This window comes from Dromiciops gliroides, chromosome 3 (assembly GCF_019393635.1).
Source record: "Dromiciops gliroides isolate mDroGli1 chromosome 3, mDroGli1.pri, whole genome shotgun sequence".
In the NCBI taxonomy this organism is placed as follows: Eukaryota; Metazoa; Chordata; class Mammalia; order Microbiotheria; family Microbiotheriidae; genus Dromiciops; species Dromiciops gliroides.
In genome coordinates this window covers 412734886-412743824 of record NC_057863.1, presented here as the reverse complement: position 1 = coordinate 412743824, position 8939 = coordinate 412734886, and the positions used below count along the sequence as shown (strand labels likewise).

General features: G+C 34.2%; 1 pseudogene; it reads left to right on the top strand.

The window, feature by feature from the left end:
* Nucleotides 1-1182: 1182 nt before the first annotated feature.
* Nucleotides 1183-1638, top strand: LOC122750189 (annotated as a pseudogene).
* The last annotated feature ends 7301 nt before the right edge of the window (nucleotides 1639-8939 follow it).

Here is an 8939-nt window from a genome sequence, read left to right as displayed (position 1 = left end):
TATCAACTAAAATTATATCCTTATAATATGTGCTGAATAACTGGAAGGCAACTAGACTTTGCTTTTAGGGCCTTTGGGTTCTACTATTTATAAATCTCAGGAAAAAAAATCCAGACTTCTTTAGGAAAGACCAGCAAAACACCAAAACATGCTAATATTTTTTCAATGATATAAATGTTAACTATAAAGTTTTTTTCTTACAACTTTGAAATAATTTTGATAGGTTAATGAAATAACCCCAAAATCATACAGTTTAGAGCCTATGGACACACACATACACACACACACACACACACACACACACACACACACACACATACACACAGACAAAATAAGAATGAGAGCTCAACCTCGATGTCCCCCTGCCTGGCACTCTAGCTCTATGCTGCCATATGCTCACTACACTAATCCACGGTTATGTCAGTAATACTGTCAGCCTATCCTCTCCCCAGTCTGCTTCTCCATTAATGCCTGTCTCCCTTCACCACCCTATCCCCTTTGTTTCCTGTCTCTCTATTTTTTGCTGTCTGCTGCTACCCTCTCTGTGCTGTATTAAAGTAAGATTACAATGCTACTTCCAACTGCCATTGTGGTCTTTCCCAGTGAATACCAAATGAATTGAGTGTACCTGCCCCCTTTTCATAAATTAATTATCAATTATCTTTCACTCTGATATCACAGAAAAACCTTTGACTTCCCACAAAATAACTGAAAATATTCCAAGTACTGTCATAATAGATGACCAGTATCCACTACCAGCTATAAATAGATAGATAGACAGACAGATGATAGATAGATATGTGTGTATGTATGATCTATCTATCATCTATCTATCTATGTTTCTATATCTGTCTAAATATTTATAGATATATATGTATATATAGAGATATATATCTCACTGGTAGTGGATACTAGTATGTATGTGTGGATAGATAGATAAATGTTTAGATATTATGAAGTATTTATCATATATCTAACGGATATCTATTTCTTTCAAACCATCTATGTCTATGTCTATATTATAATATTTATAATTATAGATAGCTATAACTAAAGAAAAAATACATAACCATAAATGCAGATGTAGTCAAATGTTGAGATGTTGAAGGTAGTGATGCCGATAGAAAGAGAGCTAAAGGCTTCCTACAGTCCTCTCTCTTTTGCTGCCTGATCGTCGCAATCATGGGTCACATGCAAGCTCCCAGGAAGGGCTTGTCCCAATAGGCTTTGCCATACCTCTGCAGCTTGCCCATGTGGCTGAAGTGCACCTTGGATGATGTGAAGGAACAGATCTACCAGCTAGTCAAGAAGGGTCCAATGCCCTCCCAGATTGGTGTGATCCTGAGGAATTTTCATGGTGTGGCACAAGTGCACTTTGTAACTGGCAATAAAATTTTGAGAATTCTCAATTCCAAGGGACTTGCCCCTGATATTCCTGAATATATTTATCATTTGATCAAGAGAGTTGTTGCTATTTGAAAGCATTTTGAGAAAAACAGAAAGGATAAGGATTCTAAATTCTGTCTGACTCTCAATGAGAGCCCAATTCACCAGCTGGCTCATTACTACAAGACCAAGGGAGTGTTTTCAGCCAATTGGAAATATGAATAATCTACAGCCTCTGCTCTGGTTGCCTAAATTTTGGTTTGTGTACCAAAATAAAATCACATCTAGATAAAAAAAGAGCTAGAAAGGAATAAACAGAGTTATACATTGCTATAAATAGATGATATAGATAGACAAACCTAAATGACATAAATAGTCTTTGATGTCTATACACAGTAAAAGGCCACAATGAAGGCTGAAGAAAATCAATCAAAACACCCTAAAGAATGTGGGGACACAAACGAAGAAAGGGGGAAAAAAACATGAGGTCAGATTTCTATAGACAAATACTGAGAATTTAAGCTGAAGGAGGAGGAGTTGAAATTTGAGCATTAAGGTATTATGATGAGAAAAAAAATAGTGGAATAAAAACCATTATTGCGATATATCTCTGGTTGGGTTAGGATAAATATTAAGAAGGTATACTCATTTGAAGAAATGGAACCAAGGGGACAGGAAATAGGAACCATAAGTAGAAAGTATGCTACAGAGAATTTGGATAGAGATTAAATTAGAGAAAAAAATTGTCATGATTGGGGGAATTTGAATTATCCAGACAAGTACTGGTGCTCTTTCTCTAAGACAAAAAAAAAAAGTAGAGTTATACATTTCTTTAATTCACTTCCTATTTATTACTTTATCATTTTAACTTCACCGTCAGTTTCCTCATGTATAAAATTAGCAAATTATAAGGTGACTTTTGAGATTCCTTCTAAAGCTCTCATTATATTGTATTTGTCATGATATATGTGTATACACACAAAATTACACAAATACAAAAATACACACATATAAATTCTCTTCTAAAATGTCAAGCTCTGGGAGGGCAGGAACTACCTTGTCTAAATATTATGTACCTCTCCACATTTTTCCTCATTTTCTCATTCATTTCCCCAGTGCCTAACTTGATGTTTTACATTGTGGATACTAAAAATATTTTATATATATATATATATATATATATATATAATTATTTAATATATATTAACTAAGAAGGAGGGTAGATGATATTAGAAACATTTTTAGCACTAAATCCCATGATAGTAAATTCATACGTTCTTAAGCTTGATCTCAGTAATTACTGGATACTCATTCTCTCAATGAAAAAATAAAGTAAGACTGAGATAAATATGAGGTACTGAAGGCCACATCAGTTTTAAACAATTGGAACTCAGTGTTCTTTTTACTAATCCATAATATTCTTATTCCAATCCATACTTAAATTCCTAATCTACAAATAGAGAAAGATGCTTTTTATTGGGAAAAACCACTTTTAAAACTGTAATCTAGGGGCTGCTAGGTGGCACAGTGGATAAAGTACTGGCCCTGGATTCAGGAGGACCTGAGTTCAAATCCAGACTCAGACATTTGACACTTACGAGCTATGTGACTCTGGGCAAGTCACTTGACCCTCATTGCCCCACAAAAAACAACAACAACAAAAAGCTGTAATCTTTACTTTTATTTGTATATGTGAAATCCCAGGTGTCAGAGAGGCAATACATTGTATAGAAGAGCACTCAATAAGATTGAAATTTGTAGGGATGTTATCTCATCTGTACTTACAAAAAACCTTACTGTTTATAGGAAAGTTGTCTAATATTTTTGAAGGTAAAAAAGTAAGAATTAACCAATATTTTCTTATTTACATAAAAATATAACTTTTGATATGTATAGAGAAGTACATGATGTCTTAAATTCATGTAGGTATCAGTGTACCTACAGACACAGAAATGCTTAGAATCCTACTCAAGTTTAAAGGAATTATATGAACAGCAAGCAGATTGAAAAAGCTTGCAGTATAAATGATTAGGTGCTACATAGAACTAGGAGTCAGAAAAAAAAAAACTGTGTTCAAATATTGTCTCATATGCTACCTGCACAACTCTGGGTGAGTCATGTTAAATTTGAGTGCCATACGCAATTAAAACTTTTGAATTGTAAAATAGGTGCCAACCTCCTTTGCAAGAGGAGCTTCCTCATCAGGCATTCCCTAAAAGAGATGAAATCATAGGTGCAGCTTTCTTCACCTTCTGAAAACAAAATTATATCCTTGTGAATAGAGTTATCATAAAGTAACATTAGAATGTCTTTTGACAAGATATCTATATTCATGGGAATTTAGAACAAAGAATTTAGAGTTCATCATGCATAATACCCCAATTTCACTGTTAAGAAAGAACTGTGGAGCAGCTAGGTGGCACAGTGGATAGAGCACCAGCCCTGGAGTCAGGAGAATCTGAGTTCATATCCAGCCTCAGATACTTGACACTTTCTAGCTGTGTGACACTGGGCAAGTCACTTAACCCCAATTTCCTCACCAAAGAAAAAACAAAAACAAAAACAAACCTGTTAGTTTAAGATGTTTGATAATTAGTACCAAGGTTAATACGAGAAATCAAATATCCTGATGATTTAACTCTTCTTTTTTCTCCTATACCCTAGGAATGAGAAGTAGTTACTGCTGTTCTTGAATTATCAAAGCACAAATATTTCTCCTACTTTCCATTACAGAATATATATTGCAAAGAATATGGAACAATTCATCCAATGTCTCACCAGTATCTACGTCATATCACACTCAATATTTCTCTAATAACTATATATTATCTCATAATATTTCCACTAGTTTACAATACGTTTTAAATATTTTTTTCAGATGACAAAAGATACTGTTTAAAGAAAATAAACTTTCAGTAATGGAATCTGAGTTTCAGTCTCATCACTGCCACTTAAAGCCTCAGTAAACCTGGATAAAATTTGACTACAAATTTTTCACTTATAAAATGAGGGTTTTAAACTGGATGATTTCTTAGGCCTTGATATATGATTTTATGAATCATATGACCTACTATAGAATTTCTAGATTTTGAAGGGGATCTCACTGGTCATTGGCTCTAGAATCCTATCCCATTCAGGAATCTGAGTGTTATGCTGGGTCTAACTCAGGGTAATAGTTTAGGCCAGAAATTAGAATGGAATGTTACAATTATAAGCCATCTAACCATTAAAAAAAGAAATTTTATTTAGCTATAGCAGGGTAAGTGTATTCTAAACAGAGAATGGATTTTCATTCAATGCATTGATTTCAGTGAAAAGATATCTTAGCATGGTACATGTTACTGGACTCTAATTACAAGTTAGGAAAAGCATTCCCAACATTTTGTGCTTTGGCTATTTTGTATCAAGGCAACCAGGAAGCTTTATGAATGGCTGAAGCCTTAGTCCCCTGAGCCAATTCATTCACAAAACCAATTTAAATACCATTTAATGAAAAAATAACCTAAGTTGAATGTAGGTGAGTGATGAATGGAGTCGAGACAATTTCTCCCACTATCAATATGTTGCATTCCTAAATAATGAATGGCTAAACTACACATCAACTTCTCTAAGAACTACAAGGTTTATACACTACTAAAGTACTGTGAAGGTTAGGGGGAAGCTCCAGCTAGCACTGTCTATGACCAATAAATTTCCCAGGCCTTAGGGGCAGACAACAACCTGTAGGTTGAGGTTTACATCAGGGAAAATCTGAAAAGTGTAGTCTAAACTCTCAACCCAAAAGCAAAGATCACCTCTAAAGAAAAATATTAAATTCACCAACTATGACCCTCTGGAGGGAATACCATGACTTCCCTTTCCCCTTCCACAACTCTCTTCTCCATGGGAAAATAAGAATGTATAAAAATCCTTATGTTACCATAGTATTTCTAGTGCTCAATATTCCCTTTTCCTTTTTAAACATATTTTTTCTGTATGTATATCATTAAAAATAATTTCTACTCAGTATTCAAGGATTCTAAATACAAGAGTTCAAAAGTAACTAACTCTTATTGAAAATCATTGATGAATTGGGACAGCTAGGTGGCACAGTGGATAGACAATCAGCCCTGGAATCAGGAGGACCTGAGTTCAAATCAAGCCTCAGACACCTAACACTTACTAGCTTTGTGACCCTGGGCAAGTCACTTAACCCCAATTTCCTCACCCCCCCCAAAAAAAAATAGAAAAAGAAAATCAGTAAGGAAAAATAACAGTCAACTAGGCATTGCAGACACTAACTTTTCCTACCCTGTTGCTCTGTAAAACAGCAAGCCATACTATTAAATATCTTTTTTGTGGGAGGGAGAGCAATGGGGGTTAAGTGACTTCCCCAGGGTCACACAGCTAGTAAGTGTAAAGTTTCTGAGGCCAGATTTGAACACAGGTACTCCTGAATCCAGGGCCAGTGCTTTATCTACTGCCCCGCCTAGCTGCCCCTTTAAATATCTTTTAATCAGAAAAAAAAAACAGTACATTTTTATATAAATGGATTAAGGAAAAGATATGTTTAAATAAAAAAAACTACTGAAAATTATCATGGAATATACAAAAAAGGGATGATGAATTAATGTTCTAACAAAATAGTAGAAGATAGTGGAATAAAGGCAGGGACTAAGCTGAACTTTCCCAAATTCCCCTCCAAACTGTGTTAAAATAATATCTCAAAAATTCTAGACCATCAGAACCCACAAAAGGAGAGGGTGAAACAATTTTATACCCCAAGGCAAATTAGAAGTTTGTCAAGATAACTATCTCATTGGAGTAAAACCAGACCACAATTCAACACAGATTCCATCTAGCAAGCAAGGAACAAGACTGCGCCTCCTCTGCCTAAGCTTCAAGAGCCGACATCCCACAGACAGTAAGGTGTTGGACAACTAGTCGGAAGGAAATTACAAGGGACTTTTTGCTGGCATTAAGAGCAAGACTCTGTTGCATTGGCCATACAATGTACGAGGTGCCAGTCTAACCGCATAAAACAAATACTTTCAAGAGCAAGGTGCCTCATCACAGTTCCAGGACAGAAAAGAATGTTTCTGGTCACTCACAGCCAGAACAAAGACCAGGAGATCAGCAGTGATGTTTCCCCTTAGATCATACTATCTTAGAAGAACTAAAAACTTCTAAACCACCCTACCTCCTGAACTAGCTCTATAAAGAGCAGCATGGAAAAACTTAAGGCTTGGGACATTGCCCCCTTCACTCCAGGAGCAGAACCAAACTATAACATAAAAACAAGTACACTAGAAAACTTTGAGAAGCTCAGAACACTAATTCAGAAGAAAACAATGCAAATCAGCTACATTTAAAACATCAAAGAAAACTGTGAAGTTGTTTCAGGCCATACAAGAAATCCTAAATTTGTTCAAAAAGGATTTTAAAAATCAATTAAGATTGTCAAATTTATTGGCATACAGTTGGGCAAAATAATTCCTAATTATTGATCTAATTTCCACTTCATTGGTGGTAACATCACCCTTTTCATTTGTGATACTGGTAATTTGGTTTTCTTCTTTCTTTTTTTCAATCAAATTAACCAAAATTTTATCTATTTCATTGTTTTTTTCATAAAACCAGCTCTTATTTTTATTAATTAATTCTATAGTTTTTTGCTTTCAATCTTATTAATTTATCCTTTAATTTTCAGGATTTCTAGTTTAGTATCTAATTGGGGATTTCTAATTTGTTCTTTTTCTAGCTCTTTAAGTTGCATGTCCAATTCATTAATCTCCTCTTTCTCTTTTTTATTCATGTAAGCATTTAGAGCTATAAATTTTCCCCTAAGCACTGCTTTGGCTGCATCCCATGGATTTTGGTATGTTGTCTCATTATTGTAATTCTCTTGGATATAGTTATTGATTGTTTCTATGAATTGTTGTTTGACCCATTCATTCTGTTGACTGAAATTATTTAGTTTACAATTGATTTTCATTCTACTTTTCCATGGCTCTTTCTTACATGTAATTTTTATTGCATCATGATATGAGGAGGAGGCATTTACTATTTCTGCCTTTCTACATTTGACTATAATGTTTTTGTGCTCTAATACATGGTCAATTTTTGAAAATGTGCCATGTACTGCTGATAAAAAGGTATATTCCTTTCTATCCCCATTCAATTTTCTCCAGACATCTATCATGTCTAACTTTTCTAGTAATCTATTCACCTCTTTTACTTATTTATTATTTATTTTTAGGCTAGATTTATCTAATTCTGAGAGGGGGAGAATTTTTTTGGTTTTTTTGGTGAGGCAATTGGGGTTAAGTGACTTGCCCAGGGTCACACAGCTAGTAAGTGGTAAGTGTCTGAGTCCGGATTTGAACTCAGGCACTCCTGAATCCAGGGCCAGTGCTCTATCCACTGTGCCATCTAGCTGCCCTTAAAATGTATCTTATTTTATTTTATTTTTTCATTTATTTATTTATTTATTTTTGTGGGGCAATGAAGGTTAAGTGACTTGCCCAGGGTCACAAAACTATTAAGTGTCAAGTGTCTGAGGCCAGGTTTGAACTCAGGTCCTTCTGAATCCAGGGCTGGTGCTTTATCCACTGCACCACCTAGCTGCCCTGAAATTGGAAAGCCTTGTATAAACAAAAGTTGAGGACTTTCTTTACATGTAATGGGGAAAAAATACTTTATTACAAAAATAATCAATTAAGAAAAGTAGAGAGAAATGGGGAAAGAAATGAGAGTGATTAAAGAAAATTGTGAAAAAAAAGCATTTCTTCATAAGGGAGACACAAAAAATACTAAAGAAAATAATACCTTAAAAAAGAAAATAAGATGAATGGCAAAAGAAGCATGAAAGTCCACTGAAGAGAATGCCTTAAAATCCTAATAGGCAAAATAAAAAGACTAAAGAGATACAAAAATTCACTGATGAAAAGAACTCCTTAAAAAGTAAAATTGGTCAAATGGAAAAGGAGGCATAAAAATTCACTGAAGAAAATAATTTTCCTTAAAATTAGGATTGGGCAAATGGAATCTAATAACTCCTTGAAATATCAAGAAACAATAAAATAAAACCAGAAAAAAAAATTAAGTATGGAAATTTCAAATATATCATTAGAATAACACTGTAATAAGATTTCATATCCCAAATGAACATTCATTTTCTGTTTAGAATATCTTTGCCATGCTATAGTTATAGGAGATATATTTTGAGAATTAGAGAACCCTAGAGAATAATTAAAAATAGTTGAAATAATTAACAACTCTACTACATTTGCATAATGTCATTTGTCCTTCATTTTTGAAAAGGACCATGACATTAGGAGGAGATATCATTACTTACAGTGAATTGTATTTAAAAGAGGAAGGACTGTGCACGTTCACCAACCTCATTCTCTCTTCTAAAGTCATCTTACTAGATTGTAATAATTGGAAAAATATGAATTGCTCTTGAGTAGGTCTGGCCAATGTAATAAAAATGACAATTCTACTTAATTTATTTAATCAGCACCATGCCATTCACATGATCAGAAATCATTTTGTAGGGGTAGAAAAATGAC